The sequence below is a fragment of the Triturus cristatus genome, chromosome 9 (genome assembly GCF_964204655.1).
Source record: "Triturus cristatus chromosome 9, aTriCri1.1, whole genome shotgun sequence".
Classification (NCBI taxonomy): Eukaryota; Metazoa; Chordata; class Amphibia; order Caudata; family Salamandridae; genus Triturus; species Triturus cristatus.
In genome coordinates this window covers 1090414573-1090441727 of record NC_140592.1, presented here as the reverse complement: position 1 = coordinate 1090441727, position 27155 = coordinate 1090414573, and the positions used below count along the sequence as shown (strand labels likewise).

Below are 27155 nucleotides of genomic sequence, written 5' to 3'. Positions count from 1 at the left end.
TGAGTCTGGATGATATCTCTTAGCATCTTATCTGACAAAGAACCAAAAAAGGGTAGCGGCATTGACTACAGCAATAAACAAAATAGGAGAGAGCTTACAGATGAGCCACGGTAGCCCATCATTGGGTGGCATGTGGGTTTGTACCATAGGAATAAAGTGATCGATGGCAAAATACCCCCTTTTCTGCCAGGCACCACGCCACTGGTCCATGGTCCCTGCTCTAGTACGTTGCTGGCATGCCATGGACGTGAAAGAGACAGTCTCTCCTGGCTGCAAAAGGCAGAGACAACTACCTTTTATGCGATTACCTTTTATGCTCCGCCTTTCAGTGGGTGAGGTTAGCTATTATTTTGAGTATGGTTGTACGAGTCTGCAACCTCCTCCCACATTAGCCTCCCACCAACCTCTCATTCCATGGAAGCGGCCCACTTATTTTAAAGATGTAAATACAATGCTGTGGACACTATTGAAGGCACACATCTGGGTTCTGTATTGCTTTGTCAGAGGGCTGCCACAATCAGTGTTATGTTATGTTAAGTTAAATTTATTTGTAAAGCGCAACGGTTACCCTGGGGTGTCCTGGCGCTAGTTACCTGTCTTTTCAGCCATCACCAATGAATGAGTTTTAATTGTTGAACAGCCAAGTTTTCAGAGTCCTTCTGAAGGACAGCAGATCAGGGGAATTTCTGAGCTGGGCCGGAAGATCATTCCACGCCTTGGCCGCTGTTGTTATTTTAAAGGTGGGCTAGGAGAGTTCTACATTTTGGTGTCATACACGCAGATATCACAAGTAGTGTTCCAGCAAGGACACTGTTTCTGAAAGGTGGGTGGTATTTCTAAGTCAAAAATGTTATAAGTGGTGATAACGTTTATGTGACTATACCTAACACTGGTTTTTTATACTGTGAGTCGGTTTACTGACCTTAATTTCTCTTGGTTACCTCAAGTCCTCTAGCTGCTGGCCTTGTAAAGCTGCAGTTTTTGCATCACAGCAGCGCCTCTGCACCGACTGTCTGCCTTCTGACGCAACCCTGCCTGAGGGAAATGGCCCGTATGTGATAGTCAAAGGTTTATATCAGAGGGGGCGTTAGCACATATGCATAATTAGGATGCATTTTATTTTACTTCTGTAAAGTCAGGAACTCTTTTCTACACTGTCCCCCCTCTACCACCGGTAGATGATCTAGTTTCAACTTAAAATCATAAATCTTTCAAGGTACCTAGTTATGTTAAAATATGATTGTCCTGCAGTTTTTTTAGACATAAAGTTCACTCCTACTAAGTTAATATTTACAGAATAGAACTGATCGTCATTTTGATAGCTAATATTTCTTATATGTTCTGAAGCTGCTGGTTCTACATTTTCAGCAGGTGTCGTCATATGTCCACAGAATTGCACAAGAGATGTTACTTTGCTTTCCAGATGTTACTTCATTTCATTAGGTCTCGCCTACAGACAGATTTTAGCTGTCTGTTGTCGAAGACCTATTCTGGCCAATACCAATACTGAGAGTGGGCTTAGAGTCAACCCACCGATTTCAATTGGCTGGCTTTCTTATCGTTCTCATTGGCTTGCTTGGTATTAACGGCTTCTTCTCCATATGTTTGTAGCTCAACTGCAGCCTCGCTAATTTACCCTCATTGTGATTACATGACCTTTATCCTTACACTGATTACGTTTTTCTTTTCCTTCAGCAGTTCATGTGAGCGCTTTTGTTTTCTTGTTCTCTCCTTGATTCAACTTCAGTACTGAAATCCCGGTTCCCCATTCCTCTCCCTGCTATTCTCCAATGAAACCACCCAGATGGTCCATTACTTCCTTATCCCATCCGGTTTTCTTTTTTGTATTTAAATGTTTAAGCCCTCCATCCAGCTCCTCTCTTTCTTTATAACTTTAGTTTAGTTTTTCAGTGGAGTGCTTCATACAATCACTCAATGGATATTAAACACATCCATTGCAAGGTGAGACAATCTCAGGTTTAACAACAGATTAAAATGCTGGTCAGTATCTTTGCAGGAATCCTCTCATTCCCGTAAACAGACTACATACAGCCCATCACCTCTACGCGCAGCTCCATGTTTAGATGTCTAGGTCGAGGCAAAGTTTTAGCCATTCTACAACATTCCCAATCCTCTGTTGCTCCACCTCCAGCTTCTGTCGCCTACTGCTACCCCTGCCCATTTGTTCCACCTTTTCTGCATCTTGTTCTTTTTTCCACTTTTTTCAATTTTCAAACATTTGGGGAAAAAATTGTAATAATTAAAAAAACAAATGTAAACATTTTTGTCACTTTTTCTTTATTGAGTTTTAACAGAGCACAGCATTATACAGTGTCAACAATCAACAACAGGACCATCAGCAGTATACATATGAACGCTACTGAGACAAACAGTTTCCCCTGTGTATTGACATCTGCTATTGTGATCAAATGCGCCAGTAATAACACTGTCAACAAGTAGTCTAATTTAGGGAGAGTCTTATTTATTACCCAACAATGATCCTCCCCCAAAAAATGCCTGTAAACTATAAACCTTGAGTGAAACCATCTGAGTCTAAGTTGTGAAGTGAATGCAAGTGAACCAGGCTCGAGGGGTCCCCCCTGGGGGACCTCAAGTAGGTTTATGCCCTTCATCAGTTCTCTTATGATATTATATTTGGAAAAAATGAAGCACTCGTGTTCGAGTAGGGCAAGCCGTGAGTGGGAGGCCGATGGACAAGAGGGTCACTAATGGACCCCAGGTATATTCAAATTTCTTAAAGTTTGTTGAAAAGAATGACTACATTCACAAAGGGGAGGGGTCCCATATGGCTCTTCCCCCTTGGAAATGAATTACCACCTCCTTTGAGGATTTGGTAATCTATGAATGGATTTCAACCAAAAAGGCAGTTGCAAACCATTGATACATAGCGTTCCGAATCTCAATTTGGGAAGGACACCCTAAACAATCCGCTTCAAAATTTCAATTCAGTATGCATTTTTAAAACCATTTTGAAATTCAGTAGTTTAATACTGACTCACTATTTGGGTTTCGTACAAAGTAGAAAGCCCTTTAGCTGGTGCAAACCCTATGATTTAGTCAAACAGAGGATTCGTGGCTGCCGAATGAGTTCATAGATCTGGCACCATATTCGTAGAGTTAATGCGCTTTAAATATTTACATCAAACATCCAATAAGTGCAACTGAAGAATGGATGTGAAAGTTCACATTTGCAGCTGTATAGAGATGGCATTCCTCAACATTAAGCCACGGGCGCCTTCTCAAAAGAAAGCTGAATGAGTTCTGGGTATTTTCTTTCAAAAAGCACCTGATTGTGCAGTTGCCATTCAAAACTGAATAAAGAGGTCTTTCAGTGAATTGACCTGTTGCAAAACTGTGCTTTCACAATGTATACACGTGCATTAATCTATCCCTTTCAAACCACTACAGTAAAAACACGAGATCTCAAGAACACAAACTTACCTTCACTAATACACAAGGGAAACAGAAGTACATATGACTAATCTGCTCCCTATTTAACTGTAGCATTGGGTTCCAGAGCAGGGTGCTAATCCCTGCATTCACTTCAACGCCTCATCAGGGGTTGTAAGCACTATGGAAATACAATTTACAATGACAATCCCTGGCATATATTTATTCTGGTACACAATACTCGTGCGGTCTTTTCCACGTATTCCTCGCTCATGAATGTCACTCACTGTGATTCTAAATGGTCTTTGGCATTGTATGAGCTTTGAATATGTATCATTTTGCAGCATTTGCCTTGTGAATTGAGTGCATGTCTTTTGGTTTTGTGATGGTTTCAATCGGAGTTGAATATTCTTGCCTGGTTGTATTCTTCTGTTGCAAAGGGTGTTTACTTCTAGTTAGCATTTGCACCAGACTTGGCCGCGGGTTTTAGGCAAGTCCTTGTTAATTAGTTTGGCATAGTGCCCTACAAATGCGGCACAAAGGGAGGTTAGTGGTTTGTCCCTTGTCCCTTCATCCAAGCTTGCTTGGCTGCAGATCACAGATTTTTGTTTACTTCAGATGAAAGCCTGTCTGATGCAGTCATCTGTTCTCTTCTTTGGAGTCTTTTCATAAGGTCTGTTCATCGTATTTAATTGTCATGGTGGTGTCCAGGCCATGCCCTTTACTGTATGAATGATCCACAGTGAAAGCAAATGTAAAGGTTTAAGTTGCTAGAATCCTAGTGAAATTGTGTGTGTGACTGTTCCTCATCTGTTCAAATCAGACATATATTGTCTATTCTACCAACAATTATTGCCAAATTCAAGAGATCTGGCTTTAATGTGCGAAAGTATTCAGATTGTGCAAGCCTGTGTTGGCATATTAAAGCCAGTCCTACTGGTTTTACCAAAGCTTGTTTATTAGTGTATATAGAACAGTCCAGTGTGCAAAACCTGAACCTGACTGAAGCGTTAAAAATGTACTCCAGCAGTAAAAAAGCAAAACAAAAAATGTAATGTTTTATTATTAAGTGTACTTAGGAATTGTAAAATGGTCCCACATGCATTGGAAAGCAAGCACCACATAGGTAGTGGGAAGGCACACCACACAGCCATCAGCAAGAGGAGAGATAGATACTTCTGTGGGCGGGCCCATTCTAGGTATACCTTAAAGAACTTGTAACAACAGGTCAAGCAGATACCTGCAATGTACAGCGATACCCAGTGGCGTAGCTAGAGATTTTGACGCCTGAGGCGTTCTCTGAGGTTGTCGCCCAATGCAGGTAAAAGCAGGGGGGAGTCTTTGGAGAGGGGTTGCTGGCGACAGACGACGAATGGAGGGGGTAGCGACAGACGAGTGATAATACAAGAAAACAAAAACAAAAACAAAAAAAAATTTACCTTACGCTCGCGGCCGCCTCCACTGGTAAAACAAAATAATTCACATGTTGTGAAAGAGGTGTACTCCAGTGAAAGATAACAAGTCACGTGTGTGTTTGAATCTAACAGTGGCAGAAATGGAAACTTCTAAAATGTGTAGCCAAATGTGTTTTCTGTGTAGCGTTTTGGTAGGACTACTATTTTGTTATTAGGGCTAAAAGTTTACATGTCATTAGCATCCATTGTAAGCAGGCAGGTGTTAATGTCTAGTTGCATTTGATCAGTATTTTTCACAGGATGTCAGTGGTATAAAACAAACATTGGCAAAGCCAATCGGTTTCACCAATGCAAAATCTATTAGCGTTGTCAATGTATTTTGCATGTTGCACAGCTGTGCAACATGGCTTAAACTTTAAAAAAAAAAAGCATGTACATTAGCACGTGCTACTTTGCACCTTGTTAAAAAATAATGGGGAGGGAGTGTTGGGGAGCAACACATCAGAAAGCGGGAGGAGGGCGGGGGTGGGTGAAAAACGGGATGAAGAAGCGTTATTTTTGGATATGCACTCAATAAGAGTGGATGGCCAAAAGTGACAAACGTCTACCTGCAGGATCCTGCAACCAGTGCAAAGACAATGGCTACAGGACACACAGAGGAAAAGGAAGCTGAGGCGAGGAGAAGATCTTGACCAATGGTAAGTAAAGAAATGCCAGAGACGTAGAAGCCAACCAATGGTAAGTATAGGTAAGTAATGGGCGAGCTCTAAGCCTCTTTTAAGATTTATTTTTAAGAACAATATCTTTTGCGGACAGTGCGTGTGCGCTGTAGGGGAAACCTAAAAAGCAGTATGTAATGAAAAAGATCAGTTATAAATTGTATTAAGTGAAGCTGAATACGCTGCCTATGAGCGTGCGACTAAGACTGTTAGGTTTGTGGTTCGCTGGAAACATCAATGCTGGCGCCAGGACGACTGAGAGAATGCTATTTTCAAACCCCACCATGAATGAATGCCCGCTACAGGGCATTAATGGTTGTGAATAACAAAGTGCAGCTGTGAATAACTGAGGAATGCTAATACGACCTTCCCATGAATTGACAGCCATGCCTACTAAAATACAGCTAAAGCAAAGCAATACGCAATGAAAATGAGTGTCCTAATGGAATCTTTGTACCTAGAGGGCATGGGGTGCATGTTCACCACTGGCACCCCATGATGTGGCTCTGTATAGGGTAGTGATAACTTGAATGCATCAAATATCTCATTGTTTGCAGATAACTGCTCAACACTGACACTATCTTTCCTATCAAAGGGGAACATTTTCTAATGGTTTTATGAGGTTGGCACTGAATCTTCCTGGATAACATTTATTTATTTATTTTTACAATTTATTAAGCGCAACGTTTGCCCGTAGGCGTCTTGGCGCTAACATCACCCGTTCATGGGAGATCAGACCTCACAACTGCAGTAATTAGCTTGTTGGGGTGCATTTGTCATTGTCCTTTTTTATGTTCATGTTAATATGTAAATCATGCATCTTTATGTATTTGTCTTAAATCAATGAAGTTATTATCGCTGTCAAGCAAAAATCAAGCAGAGGCTTAGGTAAATATCTACCCATTTGTCAACTCTGCTTCAGCTTTCCTGCCTCAATTTTACCCTTAGTGTCGCATCATATTCAGATCTGGGTGTGACACAATTGTGTATTGCAATATTTTGATCTTGTTTTTATACAGATAACAGGATTTTTTACCCCACTCTTCTATTTTTCAGTGCAATCTCTGATTGGAATAAAATGAAAGTCCCTTTCTTATTTAGCAAAGCATTTCTTAGATGGGTGAATTCAGCTAAAATGCTTCCCAAGTAGCAATGCAGTCACTGGAAACAAGCTCTTATATGGAGAAGACACAATCATTTAACAACCAGATTATCTGTTTATCCCACTCTATGGAAAGTTAGTAGTTCCTGTGATAAACATCATTCCTCCACTTGCTTAAAAGATTGGGTGGTCTGGGGAAAGAATGCAGCTCGCCATATAGGGTGACAATAGAGGGTCCAGGAAAGGAATGATGGTCTCCTGCCCCAAGAAGAAATGTGTCCTTTCACAGGTGCTATAAGAGCACCAGAAATGGCCGGGTAGGCTGTACAGAAGTGGAGTGAAAAAAGGCAGCCCCAGTGGTGGGCCTCAGTAATCACAAGGTGTTGTCCCATAGGCTTGGCGGAGTTACAGGGACAGCCTAAAACTTTATGGAACAACAAATGCTTCAAAATAGTGGACTTGGCAAGTGGTAAGGCATTCCTCATACCACAAGGAGTGATCACTGCAGGTCCTAAGATGGATGTGGTGGCCATCCTTAGTCCTTGTAGGGATTATTGGAATCCTCCACAATTATTGATGTCTGGACTCGCCACGTCCTGAATCAGAAGTTTAAAAACGTAAATGTTGGGAAGATTTGACATTAATGAGATTTAAAGTAATATATGTTAAATAGATTTTGCCAGTGGAGCAGCTCATGCCTTCTCAGGATGAATGTCAGATGTTTCATTAGAATTCCCCACTGACACCCAGATCATCCATAAATTAACCCAACCGGTGCAGGGAATACACTTGCGACAAATATGTTGCAGAATGTGTTTGTGTCAGTCATAAAAGTCACTTTACAATTTAACCTGAGTATTGTTCTAATCTTCTCAAGACCTAACGATAGCAGTGCAAAGTAGATAAGGGTTTATTGGGCAGGTCTGAAATGATTGAATCTTCATTACAATGATCGCTGTTTCTCCAGGTGTCCCGACTCATGAAAATGTAACCTACAAATGTAAACGTTCCCTAGGGTAAAATAATGGATATATTGGGACTCATATTAACTTACGATCTAGAGCACCTTGATGTCACTGCACCAGTTGTGTAGCAGTGACATTTTGCATCCATTTGTTGCAGACATTTGTAGAGATATGAAATGTAAATTCAAGTAGCAGCTACCATAAGTAGAAAATAGTGGAGCACCATAAATTCGGGAGCACGACCGCTGCAGCACTCCTCTTAGCTTTCCACAAGCAGGAAGGAAAATGAAGGGCTTCCTACCTGCTTGTGGAACACATCGCCAACCTATCCTGGAGCTGCTCGCATGCTCTGAAAGCAGCTCCAGAATTGGTGGGAGCCGGCTTCCCCAGCTCTCATTTTGGGGCTGGGGGCCTGTGCCAGCAATCCCCAGGCTGTTTCACAGCCTTTGGATTGCGGGGTCTACAGTGCGCATGTTGGGCTGGCCATCGCAAGACGGCAAGCCAATCCGTCATGCGCACTGTAGACCAGTGCTGTAATCCTGCATTTGCAGGATTCAGCCCCGCCCCCATCCTCACGCTGTACACTGCGGGAGCTGGTGCACTTGCAGATGGCGGGACAGCACTCTTCTGCTCCCAAGGAGGAGCCGTCCCTGGTAATTTCCTTTAAGTGTACGTCCTTTGCTCCTCTGTTTGGAGTCCTGCATTTTTCTATGGACGTGTCCATTTCTGCGCGTCAATAAAGTACTCTCTGATAGTATGGCTGTCAGGAGCATTTCTGAGTCACAAGGAGGATGGGTCATTCGAAGGATTATATTATTTTAGCGAGGTTATCAAATTCAAGGTAGATTTTGTCAGTACCATGTTCTAATGATGAATTCAAAATGGCTCTCCTTTCCACAATGGCTACCACATGCACAGGTATGATGAATGATAAAAAAAAATTTTTTGCTTTATATATTTTATAGATAAACAAGATGAGTCGAGCCTGCACAGCTCATATCATATCCAAAATGAATTTTGCATTTTACTTTTGGAATGTGTCCACTTTTACTCAATTGTTTTATTGCATTTCAGGTGGTGGAAACGTTTAAGGGGCAGACAATCAAGAGAGGAGATACCCATTTGTGGCTGGCAAGGTGAGCAAATAATGCTTTAAAAATGATGCTTCTGGTTGCTAAGTAAAAATAAAACGCAAAGTACGATGGTTTGAGGATCAGGGTGATCTGGTAGCTGGCAGTAACTGAAGATTTTTGTCGCAATGCCAATTACAGAATGCCAGGCACTGAAAATTTGCGATTTGAAAAAAGTGAACGAAGAGTGACAGGAAAGAATAAAGTCCCTGTGGGAGCGGTCCAAGATCCCAGAAAGGATGCTGGGCATCCCAGGAGGGCAGATACTGCACCCCAACCCCCATAGTAAAACAAATACAGTTTTAGTTTCCTGGATCCGTGAATTCATGGTTAGGCCATACTTTGTTGTAAAAATCAATCGATTGGTTCAGTGGTATAAGATGGTGTACTGCCTGGTTTCAGGTCAGGCCCTGCTCCCAGAGCCCAATATACATGCCTGAAGGCTATATGGATGTGGTAGGTTGGTTCAGAATGTGGGGCTGTGTATGGCTGGACCCTGTGCCGAGCACATGGTCTCTACTGCACCTAGAGCCTGCTACAAATGGCCAAACACCCACCAGTTACTGAGATCAGCAGGCGTTGGGTACACTGGAGGTTATGCATGTAGCTTGCGGAAAACCCCTGCTCCCCGTGAACAAAGGACTTATGCAGTCGGAAAGGCACAGGGCTTTACTGTGAACAGTGGATGGAGCACAAATTACGGTTTGCATATGTGAACTTAACTTCACAGTTTCAGTTTTCTTTGGTTTTGCATTGTATCTATGATTTCATTTTTTCAGAAAACATAAATAAGATAGTTAAATAGCTAGATAGATAGCTGGATGAACAAATAGATAACATTATTGCAAAATGACATAATTAACACAACCCCGATAAAATAGCTAGCAATGTCTCTAATAAAAGTGTCTTCGATGTTTACATTTGGGTTTATTATGACAGCATGCTATACTTTTCATATGACCCAATTCCAAGATCTCTTTAAAAAAATGCTTTTTAACTACTTTGTCATGCCCATTTTCTGTTAAATTCCCGTTGTTAGAAATAAAACCTGGAAGCAGTGTCAGAGTTCTTAGTTTGTAACAGTCCCACAGGAGTCGATCTACCCTGACAACACAACCCAGAGGGCCACGTGACATGGCAGCCAGCAGGAACGCGACTGATCTATTTCAAGACTACTCTTTTAATGTATCTGACTCAACTTTCAAATCCACTGCAAGTGGAATGTTAAAAGGTGTTTGAAGTTGGAGCAGGGATAGACACAGTAACAAGAGATGTAACTGCTGCCAGCAGTATTCATAATGCAGAATTCTTTTCATTCACACAAACTGTTGATGCGACTCGCAGTTGTATCCCTCTAGAATTATACAGTCAGCATCCTCCTCTGGGGTGAAGTCACCACTGCCGGCTCCAATGCTGGCGCGGATCCCTATAAGTTATGTATTTGGTTATTGTACAGTGGCCCTGGGTCTCCCCTGAGGAGATTCTCCCCTGCAGGGATGGCTCCGCAGCAGGCCAAACAGACTCATTTCAAGGCAGATCCACAGCTGTCCTCCGAGCAGCACGTTCTTGCAGACATGACCATTAGGAAACTGTCTTCAGAGCACTTACAGCTGGGCAACACAACCATGACAAAGGAGGAAAGCATACATTTACAATAAAGGGACAATCCACTACAAGTGAACACCATACAATGTAAACAAGAAGTCCCACAGTCCTCCTCCAGCACATGGTCACTGTCTACCCACAGGGCTGGAGCTTCGTATTTCTGTGGTATAGTATATGTGGTGATGGACTGGTTCCTAATCATGCCTCTTTTCATGGAAATCGCACTATGACATTTGACAGGAATCCTGAAGCTTGGGAACTCCACACCACCAATCTGCTGATGGCCCTGGATGAGCTGAGCCGGTGGCTTGTGATAAGCCGGGTCCAAGGAATATATTGAGGATGCTACCAAGTATAGTGCAGCAGCAGCCTGGAGCGCTAGGGATCCGCCGCAGCCTTCCAAAGGAATCCAGCAGCAATCTTTATAGACTGAGGCAGACTCTAGGTCTAGCTGTCCTCATCCCTCCAGACCCACCTGGTCATGGAGCGGATCAGATATTACATGTGTCCATTCTGTCTACAGGTCAAAACTAAATGTTGTCTATGAGTAACACGTAACCGCCCTCAAGTAAAGTCAATCCAAATGAAACTGTTCTGATGTAACAAAATACGTATCCACTCCATTTACATTTTTATAATGTACACGCTAGAGATAGTTTGAAGGTTTCAAGTCTTCAAACTCTCCCAAGCTTAGGTCTTAGAGATTTATTTTTAATTTTTCAAAATCTTTCAGTCTCTTCATACTCTTGTAGTCTTCATTTACTGAACTGTGAAGTGGACCTTCAGCCGTAGTTACTGAATTCCTACTTACTAGCAATACTCAAGAATTAGTTGTTCAAAATGTCCCAGCTCCCTTTCTAGTTGCTATGCTGCAGTTTATTGTTTTTAGGACATAATCCCGTCTGGTCATAGTCATCATGAGCACGACACTCCCTTTGGATTTAAGTTTGATAAAGAGGCTTTATACTTTTGATGTCTCATAGGCTTTCCAGTTTGTTATATTTTGTTGTTAAAGGTAGTTTTCCTTTGGGCCTAAAACCTGCTGTGATATTGCTTGTATTTTTCTGTAATTGTTCGCTAACTGTGCGCCCTGATTTAGGGTAATCATATATAGAATGTCTCTTCCTGTGTATTACTTCATTATAGCCCTATCAGTTGTGGTTAGCACCTAATTACCACTAACTTCAAGTTGTTTAGCTCAGTCCATACTATTGGTTGCATTTTATGAATTTACTTATTACTTTGTCTTTCTGAATTTCACAAAAAGTCTCTCTTCTGACCCTATTTTTTGAGAATGCTAATGTTGAAATTGCAGAAGGCAAAACTATTTCATATACAGAGGAATTAGAAAAGCAACAGTTACTTTTATTTTTGCAAGACACACCTCTCGCACCCTAGTTGTTTTTTGCATAAAGATACTCCACTTCCTTTTATTGTAAATTCAATAGTGTTTTAACTTCAACCTTCCTTGAAAGTTGTATTTCATCTGGATCCCTGTATGGAAAAGCTCTTTCTTAAAGTTTGCATTGTACGGCAGGTACTTTTTAGAACGGACCTTCAAGTGTGTCTGTTTGACATTTCCTATACCTGCAAGTCTTCAGATTGTTGCTGATGGGTTTCCATTACCCTTGATTGCTACCTCAGAAGTGCCCAATCTGCTGTTACTTCATGGGCTCCAGCTGCTTGAATGCAGACTGCCTCCACACTTATGATCTGTGTGTTTTTGGCTTTCCCAGTTCTGGTCTCTGTTACTTCATGCTGGTTGGTATCATGCAAAGACTTAGAGGACGTGTTAAGCACTAGCAGTATTGTGTCCCCCTCTCACTACAAGCTCACCTACAAGCTGAGGTGAATGATGTGACCATTATGCAGGGCACTGCACCTTCACTGTGCCATTCTATGCACAACCCTGATTTCCTACCACCTCGGAACTCACCTGGCCAGGCCACTCCATCGTACACTTCGCCATCACCGGACTTGCCCTCACTGTCTCCAACCGACACAGCGCTCCCTTTCATGGCTGTTCCAAGGTCCGCAGCAACAATGATCGGACACCCTCACCACCACACAGCCCAAAGACACCACCAACGTGGATCAGGCAGTATAGAACTTCAACAACAGGATCACCAGCGCCGCCGACCGAGTTGCCCCTCACAAAAGCTGCCAAAATGTACAGACCATTCAAACAAGCCAGCTGGTACACTACGGAATTCTGCACGTCAAAACGCAGATGCAAACAACTAGAAAGAAGATGGTGCACTAGCAGGAACCACACTGACAAAGCCACCTTCAAACCAGCCCTCACCAACTTCCCCAGATAGATCAAAGCAGCAAAAAGGGAGGCCCTGACCCACCGGATCGACACCAGCGCCAACCAAGCTAAGGAACTCTTCACGATTTTCAGTGATATCACCTGCCCACCAGCCACAGAAAACTCCATGCCATCATCATAGGAACTCTGCCCCCACAACTCTTCAACCTCGAAAGAGACGTGTTCATCCACCAACTCACCACCATCCTCAATGCCTTGTTAACCACTGTCACCTTTCTCTACGCCAGGAGACACGCCGAGGTCAGACCCCTCCTCAAGAAACCCTCGGCAGACCCAAACGATCTCCAGAACTACTGTCCCATCTCACTGCTCTCCTAACTCGCAAAAGTCCTGGAGAAGGCCATCAACCTCCAACTTACTGAACACCTGGAGAGAAATAACCTACTGGACCCTTCGCAATCAGGATTCAGAACCAGCCACAGCACTGAAACAGCCCTGATCACTGCAACTGACGACATCCACACCCTACTCAACAGAGGAGAATCAGCAGCCCTGATCCTACTTGACCTCTTCACAGCCCTCAACATGGTCTCCTACCACACACTCATTGATCCCTACACCAGATTGGTATAACGACGACCCGCTCAAATGGATGGCATCTTTTACTCACGGGACAGATGCAGACAATCCGATTCCCTCCCTTCACATCACAAGTCAAGCACAACATCTGCAGCATCCCCCAAGGCTCACCCTTCAGCCCTACCCTCTTCAACAACTACATGACACGCTGCCTCCCCCCCCCGGTCATCTCTATTGTCCTCCTGACTCTCTACCTCGTATGGTGGGATCCCCCCCATCGGAGCTCGACCCCGTATAGACTGTTTCTCGCCTTGAGTTTTGTTTCATTGTTTCTTCATTTGTTCTTTTTCTTTAAAGTTGAAAATATCTGTATCCTGCCTAGCTTCTGAGGTGCTTAGAATATCTCCTGTAACTCTGCTGAACCTCTGGGGATCAGTCGCTGCTTCATGACATCCAGCAATTGATATGCATATACTAGCGGCCGGCCCTGGTGGTTGTAGGCCCATATTTGTAACGATGTTATTTTGCACAATAAAGTTTAAAAAAAATAACTACATGACACCACTCAGAGACATTATCAGATCGCACGACATCGACATCATCTCCTACGGCGACGACATGCAACTCGTCCTATCGTTCTCATCAGAAACCACCTCAACAAAGACAAACTTTCACAACTGTATTAAGAACGTCTCAGCCTGGATGAAGGGCAACTGCCTCAAGGGCAACACGGACAAGACGGAAGTCCTCATCTTCGGCAAACATACCACCCTCTGGAACGACTCCTGGTGGCTGGCAGAACTTGGACCCACCCCCATGCCGAAAGACAACACCCACAACCTCGGTATCATCCTTGACATTGAACTCTGCATGAAACGTCAGGTCAACGCTGTCTCCTCAACCTGTTTCCACATGCTCCGTTTGCTCTGCAAAATCTTGAAATGGCTCCCCATCAACATTAGGAAGACCATAACGCAGGCCCTCATCACTAGCAGACAGGACAATGGCAACGCACTGTATGCAGGCATCCGCCACCAAACTCCTGCAAAGACTCCAGACAATCCTGAATGCAGCCGCCAGATTAATTCTTAAACTGCCCAAGAAAAAACCCACATCACCCAGCATCTGAAGGACCTCCACTGGCTCCTGGTCCAGAAAAAATGCCAGTTCAAGCTCATGACACCCTCCTACAAAGCCCTTCACGACCAAGGACCCGCCTACATGAACCACCGTCTGCACTTCCACCGACCTCCCAGGAACATCCGCTCCTCACACCTCGACCTCGCACAGATCCCACGGATATGCTGCTGCAACGCCGGAGAACGCTCCTTCTCTCATCTCGCCACCAAAGGTTTGATCCCCCTCCCCCTCTGCACCTCACTGACTGACTTCAAGAAGAGGCTCAAGACCTGGCTCTTCAACTGAGACCTACAGCAAGCACCTGGATACCCTCGTGCGTGACACAAAGTGCTTTATAAATCCTGCTTGATTGATTGATTGATATCGGCAAAAAGTAGTAATTGTACTAGAGAGAAAGAATCATCTTAAATGCTGCCACAGCATGAGGAATTTTGTGAGTGATCTATGTTTTCTGATGGTTTCTACCACTTCTCATCTGCGATTATCCAGTGAGTTAAATTTCCAAGTAGGATCCTTCCCCTAAGGTCCTTAAAAAGATTAATTCCTAATATACTGTAATATTTTCAACTTTCCAGCAGGTAATAAAGGTGGAAGTGTTCATAGATTAACGCTAAAGATAATGAGAAAAGCTCATCAAACTGTACTCTCTATTTTTTCCAAATTCCTAAATGCTTAGAAAACAGACTAATTAAAATAATAATTGGTTCAGTCCCCCACATATATTTCTTCTGATGTAGTACTTCTGTACATTGATTCCCAGAATACTGTGATACACTAGTATTGAGCGCTTTGACTCCTCACACGTCGCTCGCCCACATCTCTAATAAGCCTTTCAAAGTTCCTATGGTAGGCTATCTGCATCCTCACACAACTTCCATGTGCTCTCCTCTGCATGTTTGTGCATTGCACACATGCTTGAAGCTTTCATTTGATGGGTGACTGAGTAACCTGGGCTGGGTGACTTCCATGCAAAGACCTACTATGCAGGTACTTACTGCAATGCAGTTTTGGTGGTATTAAAATGAGTGAGTACCCCACTTAGGTCCTCTTCTGTTGGTGACAGCTACCACTGGAGATCCTCCTCCTTGCTCCCAGTCTTTCCTCCTTCCTTTCTGATATTTCTACAAGTTTTGTTTCTCTGCTTGGAAATTGAGGCAGAGATAGAAAACGTGCAAGTTATTTCCTAAATGTCAACAATATATTATATATTATATTATATTATATTATATTATATTATATTATATTATATTACATTACATTATAGTGGATTTATACCGCACACAAATACTCAAGATTGTCCTGGCAAAGTATCCACAAAATTTAGAAGAAATAAATCTGCAGGGAGCTGAGATAGCTGTGTTTTCCTCAAAAAAAGCTGCACCGCAGATTTGGACTTTCGGGAATCATAGGCTTTTATGTCAGACAGTATTGCTTTCTTAATGAAACTTGAATTTTTGGCTAATAATTTTAAAATATTGTTTACAAATTAAAAAGGCATTGGCTATGGATAAAATTTTCAGTCGCTAGCAATTCCTGAAAAGCAGCACCAGGCGGGTTTGTGACTCAGCCAAGACTGTGGGTGGAGGTGGGAACAACAAGTCCTTCTCCTGCTGATGGAGTGGTCTGCTAAATCCGAGCGCACTGCATATGAATGTGAGGCGCGCCTGTCGCTGCTGGGATTGCATCTCCTTGGCAATCAGTGATGCAGGGAGTGGATCTGCAGAAGTGCTGAATCGTGATTAATGAGGCTTTGGCTGCAATGTGCTTTTTGGATCCCACCCCCCTATAAACCTTGTCATCAGCATTGCTGTGGGATGTTGCTGCCAAGTGACTGGCACATAGGCTCAGAGTATATATGCCTGTGTTACTCTACCTCATGACAGAACAGACATGTGTCATGCTGTAAGCATTTAATGGGGGCTTAGAGCACAGGTTTAAAGAAGCACATTTCACGCAGGGCTGCTTCACAGGAATGCAAGGACAGGCTGTCAGACTATAGCCATGGATAATGGGGGGGTGCATTGGTCACTTCATGATGCAAACCCTGGTAGGCTATCGTTTCGCCTGGTATATGCAAATACCTTGTAAAGACTTTCTTTATATAACATGCAGGCATATATTATATATATATATATATAAAAATATATGTCTGCATCTGAGCTTGAAATATAAATGAAAGATTTTACCATGACAGAACAGAAGATGTGTGACTTAATGGTGGGGGTGGTCACTATAATGCATGAGATATATATCTCATAGCAATAATATTACATCCACTACATCACCTTGGTACTATTTCGTAAGGTAAGGGTATAATTACTACCCTTAATTCCACCTACACGTACCTTCCAAGGTATGAATGTGTGGAGTTAACAATAGTATATTTGTACATACCTTATAATATAGTGGCATGTAGATGTAGTCGATACAAAATTAGTGGATGTCGATATTAACAGACTCAATATATTATCATACACCCAAAATGAGTGCCAGTTTGTGGCACACTGAGGCCCTCCGCCAGGTAACAGCTGAGTTGAGAATTATAAATAATGTGCTAAGACCGCATTCCCTGTTTTTCCCTGCCTTAATTTTTCAATAGCAAAAAGCTGCCAAAATGTCCGGGATTTAAATGTCTGAAAGAGAATAAATTACCATGGGAACTGACTGCCAGAACAACAGTTCACATGGTAATGCCCCCATTTATCAGGTGCTGTTTAGGATGGTGAAGGGAATACTCTGGTATTCGTACAGCTCAGAATTGCAGATAACTGCAATACATATGTTACCAAATTAACCAAAGTGAGGGCCGGATGGTAAAATGAAAGGGCAGAAACTATTATTCTATATGAAAGAGAAATATTTTGGCAATGTGATAATGTAGTCCAGATCATTAAGTTTTGCCTGATTTATTTTCTCCCACCCCCTCTACCCGGTTCTCTTGATGTGTGTGGCTCTAGCTCTGGCCACTAGAAAGCGCAGAGCCCTCTGAACTCATTAAGGGGGTTGTAGGGTGTTTTCTCGAGCAGGTGTCTCCAACCAGTCGATTGCCAGCTACCAGTAGCTCAAAGACACCTTTAGAGTAGCTCACAGCCTTGAGTTCATTTTTAATAAGCACAAGGTCATATTTTACTTTTAAAGTAAAGGGAAGGCTGTGTTTATTTTACATTATTATCATCTGGCTGCAATAGGAGGGCCTGATAATCAAAAGTGCTCAGTCAGATTTATGACCCAGGCTGGGTTACAGAGATGAACAACTGAAGCAGTGCGGTATTTAACCCTTAAATAAAAGTCCTTGTCAACTCAATATTCGAGCTGTTAACAAAATTATGTTTCTGAATGCTTTTAGATAAGAGAAAATTAAAATGAAAAGTTACCTTAATGATAGCGTTAACTCTTCATTTTAATTTTCTCCCATTTCATAGTGTAGCATTTACACACAGCAGGCCCCTTACTCCCAGCGGCCAGCATATACCGTGCCATAAGTATAACTTAAAAATACAGCCCTTTTTAAAATGAGAAAAATTTAAAGTGCAGAAAAATGTTCTTCATTACGAACATTTTTGCAGAGCATTTTTCTGTCCTTTAAATTTCTCCCATTGAAAAAAAAAACGATTATATGTTTGTGTTATACATGTAACAGTTAAACTCACTGAGGGGTAGCTGTTCCTAAAGAAAAGAAGACAGGCCAACCTATTCTGGTTGGGGAAATAGTTAGGGTGTTCTCTCAATAAAGTTGGGCAGAAGTGAAGGTGGGGGCATTCCTCCTTTTTAACTTAGTGCCCTTACACACCCTTGCGAGTGTCATGCTTCATCATCGGGCGTTGCTCCTCATGGGGGTGGCGCTGCTGTCCTCCAGCAGCAGCTAAATACTCACATTAAACCACCTCACAGGGAGCCGTTTGCCTACCCCTCCATTCTCATCGCCGGTGATATTGGTGTGGCTGACTGGTCATAATATACATGTGAGCGTTGGGGCGGAAATGACGGCCACGGGGCGTGGTAGACCAATGATGAGTGTATTGTATGTAGCGCTATCCCTTGTTTCGTAGAAACGTGACGGCCATATTAGGAGGATATGCTTGTCGTAATGACGTGCAACGTGGAGCGCCATATTTGAAAGGCCAATAGTGTAATGTTGGTCACGTTGGTAAATGCCCTTTCTTTTCAAAAATAAAATTGTACGAGTGTAGGATAAATGCAGGGATTTCCTTTTGGCGATTGACCTCAGGAATCCTACCCCTGTACAACGATGGTACTGGTGAGTGGAAAATCCAGTACGATACCTCGTGAATTTATTATAAACTCATGGCTGCCAAATTAGGGCGGTGTAATTGTCATAGTTGCATGAGTTGACGGCGGTCCATTGGGGTGATGGAGAGGGAGACCATGGTGTAGTAGTGTTTGTGACACTGATCCAACATACATTAGTATTGGAGTTGGGGGGAGAGATCAGGTTGCTGGATCTGCTCTTATTAGGTAAAGGCTATGATGAAGAAGTATGTAATGCGGTCAGGGATTAATGTGCAGCTGTACATATCCTAGCATACCGGTGTTATCCAGTGTTGATTAAGAACTAGCCATGGGACCCGTTGGTGAGTATTGGTGTGGCAAATGTGGGCTAGCTACTAGACATGGCAACTCTCGTGCTATTGGGTAGGACTAGTGTATGGTGTTGTTTGAGGCAATTGGATATCTATAGCTGGCAGCATAGTGTAATGGCATTCAAGTTGGGCGACCATAGGGTTTTTGACTTGTCAGTTCAGCCCAGGGTATCTCATCATTCAAACCTGGTGAGCCGCTCTTTAAACGAAAAACCTGTGTTCTTCTTGTCTGAAAAGTATGCTGTTTGTCCAATTAGGATTAGCTTCAATGATGGCATGAAATTGAGGTAACTCTACAGTTAATGTGCGATACAAAGTCGCACATTTTCTGTCACACCATCTGCCCACACTACAGTCAGTGATATAAAATTTACCTATGAGAGTCATGCACCCAGCTATAGGATCAGTTATCAATTTTAGTAAATACAAATTATTCCACAGAGATACAGAGATTAAAATTGTTGGATTTGTGAATCAGTTGATAATCCTAGCTACACCTACCCCATGTAGACTATAATTGTCGATCCAGGTCTGCACTGGTGTTGTGTACAATGTTATGAAGATTAACAGTGTAAGGAGCATGCAAAAGGTCTGTCAGGTGGCATAAGTACTGCACATGTGCTGATTCACAGACTATGCCTCAGCATTTACTTGAGCATTTGAAGATTAAATAGAAAATAATGCAAATGCACTGTATGCTTTTTAAGAAGTCCCTTTACAGCTGCTATGAGCAATTCGTTAATTAATGTATTTATTTAGTTGCTGTTATGAATAGCCGGACCAGGCCCAGTGGGTGACATGGCACTTTACATGAGATCACCTTACAAAAGCAGTAGCAAAATCAAAACAATTACAAAAGATAAACAATACACATCACTGTAACAAAGGGTCACAATCATAAACATTTGGGGTTACAAAGAAGGGATATAGGATTGCAATCAGTTTAAAAGCATGTACAGACATAGGGGCTTGATTAATATGTTGGTGGAAAGGGCATTCCGTCGCAACAGCGACAGAGTACCCTTTCTACCAAAATAATGGTCTACCCTCTTAATTTAAACGCGGTAGGACCTTTAGTGTAACAACGGGTGAAACTAATCTCTCTTCACCATGGTTACAACCTTCCAATGGCCCAACAAAGTGAGTTAGAGGTTGAATGGAATAACTGCTCACCTAATTTATATCGGCGGACATACAGGTCAGTTTTCACTGTCAGTCACTGCCATGAAAACTCTGGCAGTAAGGGGCAGGGAAAATAGCAAAATGCCCCCCATGCAAAGGGAGACAGCTCCCTTTAATTTAAAGAAGAAAATCCTGCTTTGGGGTTTTGTTTTTGAAAATAAAATAAAAGATATGTAACTTTGCCGTACAGCTTGGTCGTGTTTGATGGAGCGGTTTGGCAAAGTTACAATTCATTGGTAGGAACTGCCTTGACGGTGGTTTCTGTCAATGCTGGAAATGACGGTGGGCTTGAAATAAAATGTGGCAGTCTGGACCTCCGCCAGGGCAATGTAAAAATGTACTCCAATACCTTCTGGAGGTGCAGCCCGACCACCAAATATTAAATAAGGACCTAAGTCATAAAGTTCATATAGAGTCATTTGGCAAAATAACCCTAAATTAAAAGAAGACCTGATCATAAACGTTTCAACTGTTTTTTAAAGATTTTGAAGGACAGGGCAGCCCTGATTGCTGGTGAAAGAGTTCCACACTTTCCACACCTTATGGACAACGTCTTAAAATACAGGGAAGGGGGCAATTACTGCTGTTACTGTTTCTGGGGGAAATTACCTGTACTGACATGTCCTGACTTTAGGCAGTGACTGCTCTACAACACTGGCAGATGGGTGACAAAAGTGAAATAATGCCTCATGTGGATGAATATTGTATAAAACTGGGAATGCTGGGTAGGACGACTTTAAACAATGGTGACAGAATGGGAGTGGACATTATTACAATAATCACTGCTGTGGTGGTTATTCTAAAATGCTGTTTGATGTGCATAGGTACTTCACATATAATAGGAAATGGGTTCACTAAATATTCAGTAAAATCACTCACAATGATTGGAGGCTATCACAGGTATGGTGGTGGGTTGGTATCAGCAGACCACCCTTTTTGGGATTGCTTTTAAATAAAGCAAACCTCTTTTGAATGCAGCCAGTTTTCATTAAAAGAAAAGGGGCTTTGGTTTGAGAGTTAGCAGTGGCCTCTTGGACCACTGCCTACTCTTGAGTAAATCTTTTTATTATATTACATTCACCAATGGGAAGGGATCCCATGGGGAATCCTTCCCTTTTGCAAATCCATTACCACCTCCTTTGAGGAGTCTGTAATTTCAAAGTTGTTTGACCAGATTTCAGTCACAAAACAATGATATATCTGATACCAATTTGGTATTTGAAAATGCCCTTTTATATACTGAATCAGTATCCATTTTAGGAGTGGAAACGACTTTTCTGACTCCTAAAATGGGATTAGTGTATAAAAAAGCATTAAAACTCACAAATGCCGAAATGGAGTGTTTGCGGCTGTAAAAATGCTTAGTACACTTGGCCCTACGATCTTTGTGGCTGAATAAAAATGCACCATTCAGGACACGAAGGGGCCAATACACACAAGCATTTATGAGAACAGGAAGTAGTACTACAGGAGCACTATTTTATGTACTCTTACAAGCCTTGGTGAATCGGCCCAAATCATCGAACTCCCTATTAGCGAAAGTGTAAAGATGGCACAGTCTTTCCTGTTTGTAATGACTGTATATGAATATTCCCTGAATATGTTCATTTGATTAATTGTTTAGATGCTTTAGGGTAAACAAGTCAGGAGTATTGCCTTACATATTCCAAATTGCCTCTGTGAATAGGCGCTCCAATTTGTCAACCAGCTCGGGCAATGTGATTTCATATTTTTAAGTATATTGTGATTTTGTCAGAGTAAAAAAGGGCTTGATTTAGAGTTTGGCGGATGGGTTACTCTGTCACAAACATGACAGATATCCAGTCCGCTTTATTACAAGTGCATTATTTTCTATAGCACGTCTAATAAGGCAGTCGGGATATCCATCACCTTTTTTGTCAGAGTAATCTGTCTGCCAGACTCTAAAACAGGTCCAAAGTATTGTGACAAAGTAAACCCTGATGATGTTCACCTTCAATGGCAGCAAAGGGTCGTAAATATCATACTCTTTGTCAATGTGTATGTCTGGGTCAAGTAACAATTTAAAGGGATAGTACTGATGTAACTTACCAAAAATATTCTCTCAAATAGAAAACTCATTAGGTTTATGTAGTTCATCTACAAATTAAATAGAATGTTTTACATCAAAATCTATGGAGAGAGTGGACTGACAATATTATACTATGTGAAAAAGTGTACTGGTGACATCTCTGCCTGGTGCCTAGCACTTAGTGCCCCATTATGATGGCGATGGGACCGCCACCATCAGGCCGTCGGTGGCGGTCCCAACGCCATCGGGCCCTGCAGGACTGCCCGCTGCATTATGATGGCGGGCGGATGTCGGGCCGTCGGAGAGACCGACCGCCACGCATACGGCAGACTCAAAGAGCTGGTTGGACCGTCAGAGGGACTCGAAATTCCTACAACAGTAGCGGTGCCTGCTCAGGCAATGTCGAAGGGATTACAATGTCCCTTTCCGCCGGCCATTTTATGACAGTTAACCCCCCCTGAAAAGACAGGCGGAAAGTGACTTGGGCGCCCGTAGCGCATGGTGCCTGCCACATAGTGAAGGGATATGTGATATGTGTTTATGTTGTACTGCGGCCTGTGCTGCAGCCCGCAGCACACGCCGCAATACAAACTATACACATTGCGACCGCAATGAAGGCGGTTGCATTGTAATGCAGCCAGCGGGACCGACGACTGCTAGTCGGACGGGACTGCTTCCACCGCGATGCCGGTCCGACCCGCATCGTAATGGGGCCCATAGTTATCTGGCAATACTTTTCTCTTGTCTAATATGGATTTATATATCTGGTTACCATATGTTTCTTATCGATGTCCAGATATGACTGACCAGGGAATGATTAACAAGAAAATGAGCGCCATCTCATGTTACTACCCCTATAGCACACTAGGCATGCTTTATCCATAAAGGAGCAATGTGGCAGCAGGAACACACTGCAGTTGGATATTAAATAAGTCTCTGGTAGTATCCCATGGGTGCTATGGTAATTCAATACTCTGTCATGCAGATAATGAGACTCAGGAGATCCACGCATTAAAGTGTCTTAATTGCTTTTCTGAGAACTCTGCATACTTATCAACAGTGAGCCTGACCAATTTCGTTAATTTTCCACTAATGCTTCACCTGCATATGTGTTCTTAAGTAAATATGGCCACTTACTCAGTAGTCCCCACAAAACTGTTTACCTGACTATCTAATTGACAAACAAAAATAATGAGCTGAATATTTATGTCAGCTCTATAAATAAGGACAATATTATTATGGCCCTGTATGCAGGTGATATGTATCTGTGGGTTATTTTACCACGAAAGTCTAGGTAACTATTTCAGTGAGATTTTCTAGTGCGCAAAATAGCAAATTAAAACTGAGGTTTGTGAAAGTTATTGTGTGGGGGGTTGGGATGTAAATTTACCAAGCCAATATTGCTTTATAAAATGAAACTTTTTGTAATACATTTAGAGCCAACGCACAAATGATTTAATTTGAGGTGATGATAGTCTATATTTTTTTTTTCAACAACATAAGGTATTGGGATTTCATTTTTTACATCATCTCTTGCGCTGTTCCTATAGAGCTAAGAGATTCGGCCTCGTCTGTGGGAGTGCTAGTGGGGAAATCACAGTAGGCATGTAGGGTTTCATAGGCCCCCCTACTCTTGGATGGATCCATAGAGTGCAAACCAGTTGACCACAATGCCTCCTCTTATGTATAGAAATAGCTCCTTATGAACAAATATACCACCACATGCGATGAACAGTGTAAACTCAGATGCATTTTTAGAGTGTATATGGGCTATATTAAATATAAAAAATATATGTATATATCGTCATCAGCAGTGCATTGCGGGTGCGCGAGTTATAGTTAGCTGACCTAACTATAACGGGGGAATTTCTATGGTTTTGTACGAGTGAAATGTCCAACTAACTATAACTTTCCCTAAAACCTATGTTTTTTTCAGCGAATATATGTATGTATTTTATATATATATATATATATATATATATATATATATATATATATATATATATATATATATATATATTCACTGAAAAAACCATAGGTTTCACACATGTTATAGTTAGCTGGACATTTTACTGATAAAAAACCAATGAAATTCCCCCGTTATAGTTACTGTAGGCAACTATAACTCACGCGACCGTAATCCTCTGCTGATGCTAATACTGTATTTAGACACTTATTTGCCCATATCTTCTTCCATTAAATTTTAGCTATACATATATTACAAATATTTTTTTTTCATAAAGACACATATGTCATCAGCAGAGGATTACGGTCGCGTGAGTTATAGTTGCCTACAGTAACTATAACGGGGGAATTTCATTGGTTTTTTATCAGTAAAATGTCCAGCTAACTATAACATGTGTGAAACCTATGGTTTTTTCAGTGAATTAGCAAGGTTTTTTAAATGCTATTTCCTAACTATAACGTGTGTGAAACCTATGGTTTTTTCAGTGAATTTGTACGGTTTTTTAAATGCTAAGTTACTTTACGCCATTTGTGGCGTGCGCGCCCACTTAACGCAGTTCGTTCCGTGCACGGTTTTTATCAACTTTAATAAGCCCTGTACATTTGGTGGCCTTCGGCCACCAAAAGCACAGGGGGTGAGGTCAATGTGGATAGTGTTTTTTTTATTTCGATTTTATAATTTCATGTTGCCAAAATTACGTTTTTTTTCTCTATTAATAACCCCTGCACATTTGGTGGCCTGCGGCCACCAAAAGCACAGGGGGTGGGGTAAGTGTGGATAGTGTTTTTTTTATTTTTATTTTTTTACCGTAAGCGTACGGTAAGCTTACGGTAAGCGTACGGTAAGCGTACGGTAAGCGTACCCCGCGAAATTGCCGAAAAAAAAATAAAACCGTTTTTGCTCTTGGGGGATGTTTGGGGACTCCCTCAACATGACTATGTGGGAGGGAGTTGTCAAAACAGCCCCGTAACATGTTTTTGGCCATCATGTTTGATAAACAACACTCAGTGCGAGAGACAAAATGGCGGACGCCGCTTCCTGGTTTCGGCCGATTCGAATGTTTACTAAGATCTAAGAGCCAATCAGAATCGCGCTCGCGCACGCCACCGTAAGCTTACGGTAAGCGTACGGTAAGCGTACGGTAAGCGTACCGTAAGCGGGCTCAGATATATATATTGATTTAAAGGCTATTTTCTCAGAATCTACTGAACAGATTTACACCAAACCTACAAAAGGCACTTCCTTGACCTAGGGACTACCTCTCTGCCAAATTTCTAGTAATTCTGTTCAGCCGTTCGGGCTGTAGCTCGTTCTAAAGGTCCTATGGAAAAATGCATGGGAAAAACGCGTTTTGGGACCCCCCTTTTATCTCAGCCCCCGCTTGACGAATCCCCCCGAGACTTTCAGGGTAGGAGCGGAGCGTAGCGCCCCACCTATTTTGAGAAATTCGCGAGGATTCGTCGACCGGCGCCAAAGTTATTCAAAATAGAATGTTGAGGTTTTCCTATGGAAACGTGGTCCTAACTATAACTACCTACTGGCGACCGCCAGTAGGTAATATATATATATATATATATATATATACACATACATACACATATATATATATATATATGTATATATACATAATAACACTTTCAATTTTCAGTAACCACTACATTGCTCTGGTTAGCTTTCATAGGTTTCTTTGCAAGTGAAATAATAATTCATGGCTGACAGGAAAGTCGTGCACCATTAATCTACATGTGAAAGTGCTTATGTAGTATACATCTTGAAATGCCATTGTGATAAATATCAGTATGGGAGACCACACATTTACTTAACAAGAGAATTGTGGAAAAATCACGGAACTTAATTGAACAGGAACATTGGAATAAATTGTACAGCTATACATTTCAATATTGGAACTGGTTAACAAGAATCCTAGTGAATGGGATCATGCCTTAGACTGAAAGTACAAGAGGCCTTTGGATATGAGAAGTGAACGGTCTCAATCAGTATGACTGAAGGATCCCTTTGATATGTCAGTCTTTTTATGAGGCATTAGAGGAGACTAAGTTAAAGTGGACTAACAGACGGCAGGTCATTGATGGTTAAGATAAATCCCAACACTAAGATACTAATAGACACTGTCAACAAGTTATCAATCACATCATCACAAGGTTTGCTAGTGCATGATATATTTTGCTTGGAAGATCTTGCCACCATAAATTTGGAGGACTGCATACATTAACATATTTTCTGATACTGTATTAGGAATCCTGTGGATAGTCGTGATTTTATAGTATGATGCAAACATATTTTACCTGGTTTTGATTTAGGTAAACAAGTCAATGTAATAAAATACAGTTTGTATAGTTGAAGTAATTGTGCTTTCTTTGGTTTCTAAAATACTTTCTTTCATATGTTATTGCTTATTGAATAAGACTTCTGCAGTACTTTCACTAAAGTGGTTTAAAATAAACTAAATTAAATTGTACAGCAAATATATGTAAGGATTACTAGGGACATGTAAAGCAGACAGAAATTTGATACAGAAAACACATTTCCAGAAAACTCATAAGGTCTTTGTTGTGGTCATGAAAAACTGAAAACTAGGTAGGAGCCACAGAAGAGTCCCTGCCGCAAAGATCCCGAAACAACAGTATGGTCAGATCCTCCCATCAACTCACCTCTCACAAATGAACAATCAAGAAGAGGGGAAGCAAATGTGTTAAGGAGATTGGGGTGATAAATGTCCATCGTGGTAAATATAAAAACAACAGTGCATCCAACGCCTTGCACTCCAGGACCTGCAGCAGCGCCAAGAGACACAGGCAGTGGCAAATTCAGCCCCCTAATCTGCTATGACTACTGCACCCAACCAGTCATATGCTGTACAAATGGCCGTGCTAGACGGCAGCAACAATTCCACTTGGGTGTGCATCAGACCCAGCAACCACCACAAGAGCGCCATAGCAGCCAGTCGAGATGCAAGGGTTAACACTCGCCACACATGTCGAGGCATCCGACTGCACA

At 42.0% G+C, this 27155-nt stretch overlaps 1 protein-coding gene across 2 annotated transcripts in view; it reads left to right on the top strand.

The window, feature by feature from the left end:
* The window catches only part of GNG2 (G protein subunit gamma 2), a 229559-nt gene that overhangs the window by 95434 nt on the left and 106970 nt on the right, over positions 1-27155 (top strand). For both annotated transcript variants that reach the window (XM_085626956.1, XM_085626957.1), the window contains exon 2: positions 8687-8748. The gene's annotated coding sequence lies outside the window, so the exon portion shown is untranslated. The remainder of the gene's footprint in view (positions 1-8686; positions 8749-27155) is intronic.